A 9,350-nucleotide genomic window follows, 5' to 3' on the forward strand; every position below is an offset into this window, starting at 1 on the left:
ATTACATTATTAAATAATACATTATTAAATTATTCAGTTATAGGATAATGTTGACATTGGCCCAATTAAATTAATAAATTAAATTAAAATTATCTTAATGTCCAGATTAATGAATGTCCTGTCTGTCTGACTCCATGCCTGTCTCCCTGCCTGTCTCCCTGCTTGTCTGCCTGCCTGTTTCCCTGCCTGTCTCCCTGCTTGTCTGCCTGCCTGTTTCCCTGCCTGTCTCCCTGCCTGTTTCCCTGCCTGTTTCCCTGCCTGTTTCCCTGCCTGTCTCCCTGCCTGTTTCCCTGCCTGTTTCCCTGCCTGTCTGCCTGCCTGTTTCCCTGCCTGTCTCCCTGCTTGTCTGCCTGCCTGTCTCCCTGCCTGTCTCCCTGCCTGTTTCCCTGCCTGTTTCCATGCCTGTCTCCCTGCCTGTCTCCCTGCTTGTCTGCCTGCCTGTTTCCCTGCCTGTCTCCCTGCCTGTTTCCCTGCCTGTTTCCCTGCCTGTCTCCCTGCTTGTCTGCCTGCCTGTCTGCCTGCCTGTCTGCCTGCCTGTCTCCCTGCCTGTCTCCCTGCCTGTCTCCCTGCCTGTTTCCCTGCCTGTCTGCCTGCCTGTCTCCCTGCTTGTCTGCCTGCCTGTCTCCCTGCCTGTTGTCCTGCCTGTTTCCCTGCCTGTTTCCATGCCTGTCTCCCTGCCTGTCTCCCTGCTTGTCTGCCTGCCTGTTTCCCTGCCTGTCTCCCTGCCTGTTTCCCTGCCTGTTTCCCTGCCTGTCTCCCTGCCTGCCTGTCTGCCTGCCTGTCTGCCTGCCTGTCTGCCTGCCTGTCTCCCTGCCTGTCTCCCTGCCTGTCTCCCTGCCTGTTTCCCTGCCTGTCTCCCTGCCTGTTTCCCTGCCTGTCTCCCTGCCTGTCTCCCTGCCTGTCTCCCTGCCTGTTTCCCTGCCTGTTTCCCTGCCTGTTTCCCTGCCTGTCTCCCTGCCTGTCTCCCTGCCTGTCTCCCTGCCTGTCTCCCTGCTTGTCTCCCTGCCTGTCTCCCTGCCTGTCTCCCTGCCTGTCTCCCTGCCTGTCTCCTGCTTTTCTCACACTCTTTACCGTTTGTATTGTGTGAAACTACACAATGTCTTGCGGGAACCTGCACAATGTTATTACAATACATTATCTCAGACACCATCCAGAAAATCATTCTGGACTGCACTAATTTGGGAAGGCATGTTTTTGGAGTGAGATGGAAGGAGATGGACCATACTAATTTACATGCATACTTTGCGGTTCTTATCCTTGCTGGTGTTTTCAGATCCAATGGGGAATCCACAGAATAACTGTGGGATGCAGAAACTGGCAGAACCTTTCTGTGCAACAATGTCTCTGGAAAACTTCCACATTATTTCCATGATTATCAGGTTCGATAACAGAGACACCAGACCAGCTCGGAGGCAGAGAGACAAGCTAGATGCAATCAGTTCAGTGTGGGACAAGTGGGTGGACTGCCTTCCCCTGTCTTACAACCCTGGGCCCAACGTTACTGTGCAGCTTATGCCATTTAGGGGCCGCTGCCCCTTCAGGCAATACATACCGTCTAAACACGAAAAATATGGAATCAAGATCTGGGCTACCTGTGATGTTGCTTCATCATATGTGTGGAAATTGCAAGTGTATACAGGGAAGTCAGATGGAGGAGCCCCTGAGAAGAACCAAGGGATGAGGTTTGTCCTGGATGTGACACAGGGACTCTGGCCACAACATCACATTCAATAACTTCTTTACTATTACAAGTTGGGACAGGAGCTCCTCAAGAGGAAGGTTGACGATGATATAGGAACCGTATGAAATAACAAGCCAGAGCTCCCACCTCAGCTGTTGAAAACACAGAACAGGTCTATCAATTCTTCTAAGTTTGTATTCACGTCCGACTCGTCCCTAGTGTCCTACGTGCCAAAGAAAGGCAACAATGTGGTACTCATGAGTACGCTGCATAGGGATGGGAGAATCTGTGGCCAGGAACATGAAAAACAGAAATCATAATGGATTATAATGCCACAATAGGAGGGAGGGGTGGACAATTTCGACAAGCTGGTGACTGGCTACAGCTGCAGAAGAAGAACCCTACGCTGACATCTTGTGATATACTTCAACATCTTGGACATCTCGGCGTACAACACGTTTGTCATTTGGACGGTGTTGAATCCAGATTGGAACAGAGGGAAGCTACAGAGGAGACGGCTCTTTCTAGAGGAGCTGGGCAAGGCCTTGGTAAGACCTCAAATCCAGAGGAGACGGCTCTTTCTTCAGGAGCTGGGCAAGGCATTGGTAAGACCTCAAATCCAGAGGAGACGGCTCTTTCTTCAGGAGCTGGGCAAGGCCTTGGTAAGACCTCAAATCCAGAGGAGACGGCTCTTTCTTCAGGAGCTGGGCAAGGCCTTGGTAAGACCTCAAATCCAGAGGAGACGGCTCTTTCTTCAGGAGCTGGGCAAGGCCTTGGTAAGACCTCAAATCCAGAGGAGGCAACATATCCCAAAGACCCCAGCTTCTGCAGCCATCGTGAGGAGAAGGAGGATGCTGGTGCCCCATCCACCTGACCCACAGAACCAAAAACTCCAATACGGGAAGTAAGTGTGAGTGATGTTGTCACGTTCTGACCTTAGCTCTTTTTGTCAAGACTTCTACCGAAGGTGGCTCCCCTTCCCGTTCGGGTGGCGCTCGGCGGTCGTCGTCACCGGGTGGCGCTCGGCGGTCGTCGTCACCAGCCAACTAGCTGCCACTGATCTTTTCCTCCCCCTCCTTTTCTGTTTATTAGTTACACCTGTTGTTAATTAGGTTTATTAGTTTGGCTTTATTAGCCAGCCGGCCCAGAGGTGTGCGGGATTGTTTCATGTGTACTCTTTGTACACGCATGTATGTCACGGCTGTTTTGTGTGCGTGAGCTGTGTTTTGGGACTGTTTAGTTCCCCTGTGTTTTGGGACTGTTTCGTTCCCCTGTGTTTTGGATACAGTTTCGTTCCCCTGTGTTTTGGGACTGTTTAGTTCCCCTGTGTTTTGGGACTGTTTAGTTCCCCTGTGTTTTGGGGCTGTTAACTGTGTTTTGGGACTGTTTAGTTCCCCTATGTTTTGGGGCTGTTTAGTTCCCCTGTGTTTTGGGGCTGTTTAGTTCCCCTGTGTTTTGGGGCTGTTTAATTCCCCTGTGTTTTGGGGCTGTTTAATTCCCGTGTTTTGGGGCTGTTTTAGTTCCCCTGTGTTTTGGGGCTGTTTAGTTCCCCTGTGTTTTGGGGCTGTTTAGTTCCCCTGTGTTTTGGGACTGTTTAGTTCCCCTGTGTTTTGGGACTGTTTAGTTCCCCTGTGTTTTGGGACTGTTTAGTTCCCCTGTGTTTTGGGGCTTTTTAATTCCCCTGTGTTTTGGGGCTGTTTTAGTTCCCCTGTGTTTTGGGACTGTTTAGTTCCCCTGTGTTTTGGGGCTGTTTTAGTTCCCCTGTGTTTTGGGACTGTTTAGTTCCCCTGTGTTTTGGGGCTGTTTTAGTTCCCCTGTGTTTTGGGACTGTTTAATTCCCCTGTGTTTTGGGGCTGTTTAGTTCCCCTGTGTTTTGGGGCTGTTTAATTCCCCTGTGTTTTGGGGCTGTTTTAGTTCCCCTGTGGTTTGGGGCTGTTTTAGTTCCCCTGTGTTTTGGGGCTGTTTTAGTTCCCCTGTGGTTTGGGGCTGTTTTAGTTCCCCTGTGTTTTGGGGCTGTTTAGTTCCCCTGTGGTTTGGGGCTGTTTTAGTTCCCCTGTGTTTTGGGGCTGTTTTAGTTCCCCTGTGTTTTGGGACTGTTTTAGTTCCACTGTGTTTTGGGACTGTTTTAGTTCCCCTGTGTTTTGGGGCTGTTTAATTCCCCTGTGTTTTGGGGCTGTTTATTTCCCCTGTGTTTTGGAGCTGTTAACTGTGTTTTGGGGCTGTTTAGTTCCCCTGTGTTTTGGGGCTGTTTAGTTCCCCTGTGTTTTGGGACTGTTTAGTTCCCCTGTGTTTTGGGGCTGTTTAGTTCCCCTGTGTTTTGGGGCTGTTTTAGTTCCCCTGTGTTTTGGGGCTGTTTTAGTTCCCCTGTGTTTTGGGGCTGTTTAGTTCCCGTGTTTTGGGGCTGTTTTAGTTCCCCTGTGGTTTGGGGCTGTTTTAGTTCCCCTGTGTTATGGGGCATTTGTTTTGAGTGGCGTCTGTTTTCACCTGGTCGGTGTATTAAAGACGTGCCGACTCTGAACTCTGTCTCCTGCATCTGACTCCTTCCTCCACTACACCCCGGGCATTACACTTTTGTTATGTCTTTGTTTTAGTATGGTCAGGGCGTGAGTTGCGTGGGTTGTCTATGTTCCTTTTTCTATGATTTGGGATTTCTGTGTTTGGCCTGGTATGGTTCTCAATCAGAGGCAGCTGTCAATCGTTGTTCCTGATTGAGAACGATACTTAGGTAGCCTGGTTTCACTTTTGAGTTGTGGGTGATTATTTTCTGTGTCTCTGTGTTCCACACTGAACTGTTTCGGTTAGTTATTTCACGTGTTTATTGTTTTGTTTCAGTGTTCGCTTGTTTTAATAAAGAGCATGAACACGTACCACGCTGCGCATTGGTCCTCCGATCCTTACTACTCCTCCTCGTCAGAGGATTCGCGTTTATCGTTGAAGGAATGAGCGTTACACTGAGGCCTGTACTCTGGAGGTGGAGGGTCCGTCATGGTCTGGGGCGGTGTGTCACAGCATTATCGGACTGAGCTTGTTGTCATTGCAGGCAATCTCAACGCTGTGCGTTACAGGGAAGACATCCTCCTCCCTCATGTGGTACCCTTCCTGCAGGCTCATCCATCCTCATCCTCTCCAGCATGACAATGCTACCAGCCATACTGCTTGTTCTGTGCGTGATTTCCTGTAAGACAGGAAGGTCAGTGTTCTGCCATGGCCAGCGAAAAGCCCGGATCTCAATCCCATTGAGCACGTCTGGGACCTGTTGAATCAGAGGGTGAGGGCTAGGGCCATTCCCCCCAGAAATGTCCGGGAACTTGCAGGTGCCTTGGTGGAAGAGTGGGGTAAATATCTCACAGCAAGAACGGGCAAATCTGGTGCAGTCCATGAGGAGGAGATGCACTGCAGTACTTAATGTAGCTGGTGGCCACATCAGATATTGACTGTTACTTTTGATTTTGACCCCCTCCTCCCTTTGTTCAGGGACACATTATTCCATTTCTGTTAGTCACATGTCTGTGGAACTTGTTCAGTTTATGTCTCAGTTGTTGAATCTTGTAATGTTCATACAAATATTTATTTACACATGTTAAGTTTGCTGAAAATAAGCGCAGTTGACAGTGAGAATTAGGTTTCTTTTTTGGCTGCGTTTTTATATGTGAATGAGTGAGGTGTTAGTAAAATGTCTGACCTAAGTGTTTTCATCATTCTAGATTGCAGCCGGTAGCAACAAGAAGAAGCACTGAGTGATGTGTGTGGTCTCAAGAAGGACAGGAAGACACCGTACACATGCCTCAAGTGGAAGAAATACATTTGCAATAGACACACACACAGTAAAACTCTGTCCCTTATGTGGGGTGTAGACCGGCCTTTAATTTGTTCAATTTGTGCTCATTTCTCATTTCCATAAAATACTGTATGTAAAATGTGTCCTTTGTTCAGTTCAAAGCAATAAACATCAATAGTGATGAACACCTTGTATCGTTTATATTTGGTTAAGATAAACATGATTTATTCCACCCAAGTCTTGATTATAATTGACTTTATCATCAACAAAAAAACTAATAGAGCTTTTATTGATGTGATCTTGCAGAGGTAAATGGGAAATATTAACCATGTATACTGTCTATATTAACCATGTATACTGTCTATACTAACCATGTATACTGTCTATACTAACCATGTATACTGTCTATACTAACCATGTATACTGTCTATGTTGCTTGTAATTGATATAAGTCATTAGTATGAAGTATTTTTATGTAAATTGTCATGACTGTATGGTTTGAAAAACCATATCATGTTGTGGGTCCATCAGAACATTGGGTGAATAACAAAAACATGAACACGGCACAAGGGTGACAAGTGTTCTTTCATGTATGGCCTAGATGTATTTATGTGAGACCTTTGCAAACAGGCCGCAGCTATTACAATGTCAGATGGTGAGGCCCAGACAGTGAAGCGCATTGAAGTGCCTCAGTTGGAATCCAAGAACAATTTCACAGGTTTATCTTTGTCCTCAAGGATAAAGGCAAGGGACAAAGACACGTAAACAAGATGGGGCCTCGGGTTATACTTACAGTAGCTGTTACTCTGTGACAATGGAAAGAACCGTGACCTCGGTGAACACAGGAGTACAGCTGCAGTTGTCTTGACATATTCTGAAATGTCCCTATTGTCAACATGAAACCATCTCATAGTGACAGCGCAAATTAGGAGGGTCCTTCTTGAATTGTGGTGGTAATGCTGTGCCTGGACTTTAGCACCATGTTAAAACACTTTCAAATGTCAAATTAATGACAATACTGTTATTTAATAAGAAAACATATATATATATATAAGTAATTTATACTTAGGGCGGCAGGTAGCCTAGTGGTTAGAGCGTTGGGCCAATAACCAAAAGGTTGCTGGATTGAATCCCCGAGCTGACAAGGTCTTCCCCTGAACAAGGCAGTTAACCCACTGTTCCCTGGTAGGCTGTCAATTTAAATAAGAATTTGTTCTTAAATGACTTGCTTGGTTAAATAAATAAATAAAAGTATACTGCAAAAACTACTGGGGCTAACAAATTGGCTTCTCCGAATGCTGATGTGTAGATATGTAGTGACACGATTTGAGTAGATACTTATTTAATTAATTAAACAAAAGCATTATGTTTACAGAAAATATACATTAAAAAAAAATCAACAATTCCTACAAAATAGTTTAAATAATTTGTGTCATGTCATTGGTGTTACATTGTGTCAGTGGTGTTACATTGTGTCAGTGGTGTTACATTGTTACATTGTGTCATTGGTGTTACATTGTGTCAGTGGTGTTACATTGTTACATTGTGTCATTGGTGTTACATTGTGTTACATTGTGTTACATTGTGTTACATTGTGTCAGTGGTGTTACATTGTGTCAGTGGTGTTACATTGTTACATTGTGTCATTGGTGTTACATTGTGTCAGTGGTGTTACATTGTTACATTGTGTCATTGGTGTTACATTGTGTTACATTGTGTTACATTGTGTTACATTGTGTCAGTGGTGTTACATTGTGTTACATTGTGTTACATTGTGTTACATTGTTACATTGTGTCATTGGTGTTACATTGTGTCAGTGGTGTTACATTGTGTTACATTGTGTTACATTGTGTCATTGGTGTTACATTGTGTTACATTGTGTTACATTGTTACATTGTGTCATTGGTGTTACATTGTGTCATTGGTGTTACATTGTGTCAGTGGTGTTACATTGTGTCATTGGTGTTACATTGTGTTACATTGTTACATTGTGTTAGTGGTGTTACATTGTGTTACATTGTGTTACATTGTGTTACATTGTTACATTGTGTCAGTGGTGTTACATTGTGTTACATTGTTACATTGTGTTAGTGGTGTTACATTGTGTTACATTGTGTTACATTGTGTTACATTGTGTCAGTGGTGTTACATTGTGTTACATTGTGTTACATTGTGTCATTGGTGTTACATTGTGTTACATTGTGTCAGTGGTGTTACATTGTTACATTGTGTTAGTGGTGTTACATTGTGTTACATTGTGTTACATTGTGTTACATTGTGTCAGTGGTGTTACATTGTTACATTGTGTTAGTGGTGTTACATTGTGTTACATTGTGTCAGTGGTGTTACATTGTTACATTGTGTTAGTGGTGTTACATTGTGTTACATTGTGTTACATTGTGTTACATTGTGTCAGTGGTGTTACATTGTGTTACATTGTGTTACATTGTGTCAGTGGTGTTACATTGTGTTACATTGTGTTACATTGTGTCAGTGGTGTTACATTGTGTTACATTGTGTTACATTGTGTCAGTGGTGTTACATTGTGTTACATTGTTACATTGTGTCATTGGTGTTACATTGTGTTACATTGTGTCAGTGGTGTTACATTGTGTTACATTGTGTTACATTGTTACATTGTGTCATTGGTGTTACATTGTGTTACATTGTGTTACATTGTGTTACATTGTGTCAGTGGTGTTACATTGTGTTACATTGTGTTACATTGTGTTACATTGTGTCAGTGGTGTTACATTGTTACATTGTGTTAGTGGTGTTACATTGTTACATTGTGTTACATTGTGTTACATTGTGTTACATTGTGTCAGTGGTGTTACATTGTTACATTGTGTTACATTGTGTTACATTGTGTTACATTGTGTCAGTGGTGTTACATTGTGTTACATTGTGTCAGTGGTGTTACATTGTTACATTGTGTCAGTGGTGTTACATTGTTACATTGTGTTACATTGTGTTACATTGTGTTACATTGTGTCAGTGGTGTTACAGCACAGGTTATTGGAGGGGCCACATTCTACAACTTTACACATACTGTACCTGATTAAGATAAAATACATTTCCTGGTGGCTAAAAATCTAATAGTTCACATAATTTCAGTTTGTGACAAAAGCAATTCTAGTGTTGAGAATCATTGTACCATCTAAACCACTGTGAAATATATTTTCCGTAACCAAAAATATTGTGTTTTTCAGCTGTTTGAAGCTGGTGTACAAAACTGAACGTAAAAGATGCAAAAACAAAACTTAAGAACGGGAAACATAGAAATAGCGGAGATAGAACAGATCTACCACTTATTAGACTTGCTTTCAATGATAATGACAACTCTATAACAGATATTTCTATGTGAAATTGGTCGGGTCGCCCAAAAAGCTACGTACTGCAGCTTTAAACTAGAGATATCTGGCCTTCCACAGCTGGCGAGCAAAAGGAAGACATCCCGAAAACCGCAAAAAGTTGTGCCCCCCCCCAAACCCAAAAGGATTAAACATGTCAAAGAACAAAAAACTATTTCCTAAGCATTTTTATAAATCTCCTAGAATTTAGCACAGACACTTCAAAACCGTATTCCTTACTATTTATGATTTTCCTATTTATGAATGTGCTATTCAATGCGTTTCTATGTGCTATAGTAGTAAAGGCTAAATTCAATATTTGTTCAAATACATGTTTATTATTATACCCACAGGGGTCCTAAAATTCGAACTCAAATAGCTAAATGATCCATAGTATGAACATTTAGGACTGCTTTATTTAAAAGCACGATTACACGATACAAATGAACATGAGATTGTCATTCTGTCCTTGCTCAAACATACACACCATACATGCATCATACTTAGATGTACATGGTGTCAGACTGACCTGCGGAG

Source organism: Oncorhynchus nerka, linkage group LG16, assembly GCF_034236695.1.
Source record: "Oncorhynchus nerka isolate Pitt River linkage group LG16, Oner_Uvic_2.0, whole genome shotgun sequence".
Taxonomy (NCBI): Eukaryota; Metazoa; Chordata; class Actinopteri; order Salmoniformes; family Salmonidae; genus Oncorhynchus; species Oncorhynchus nerka.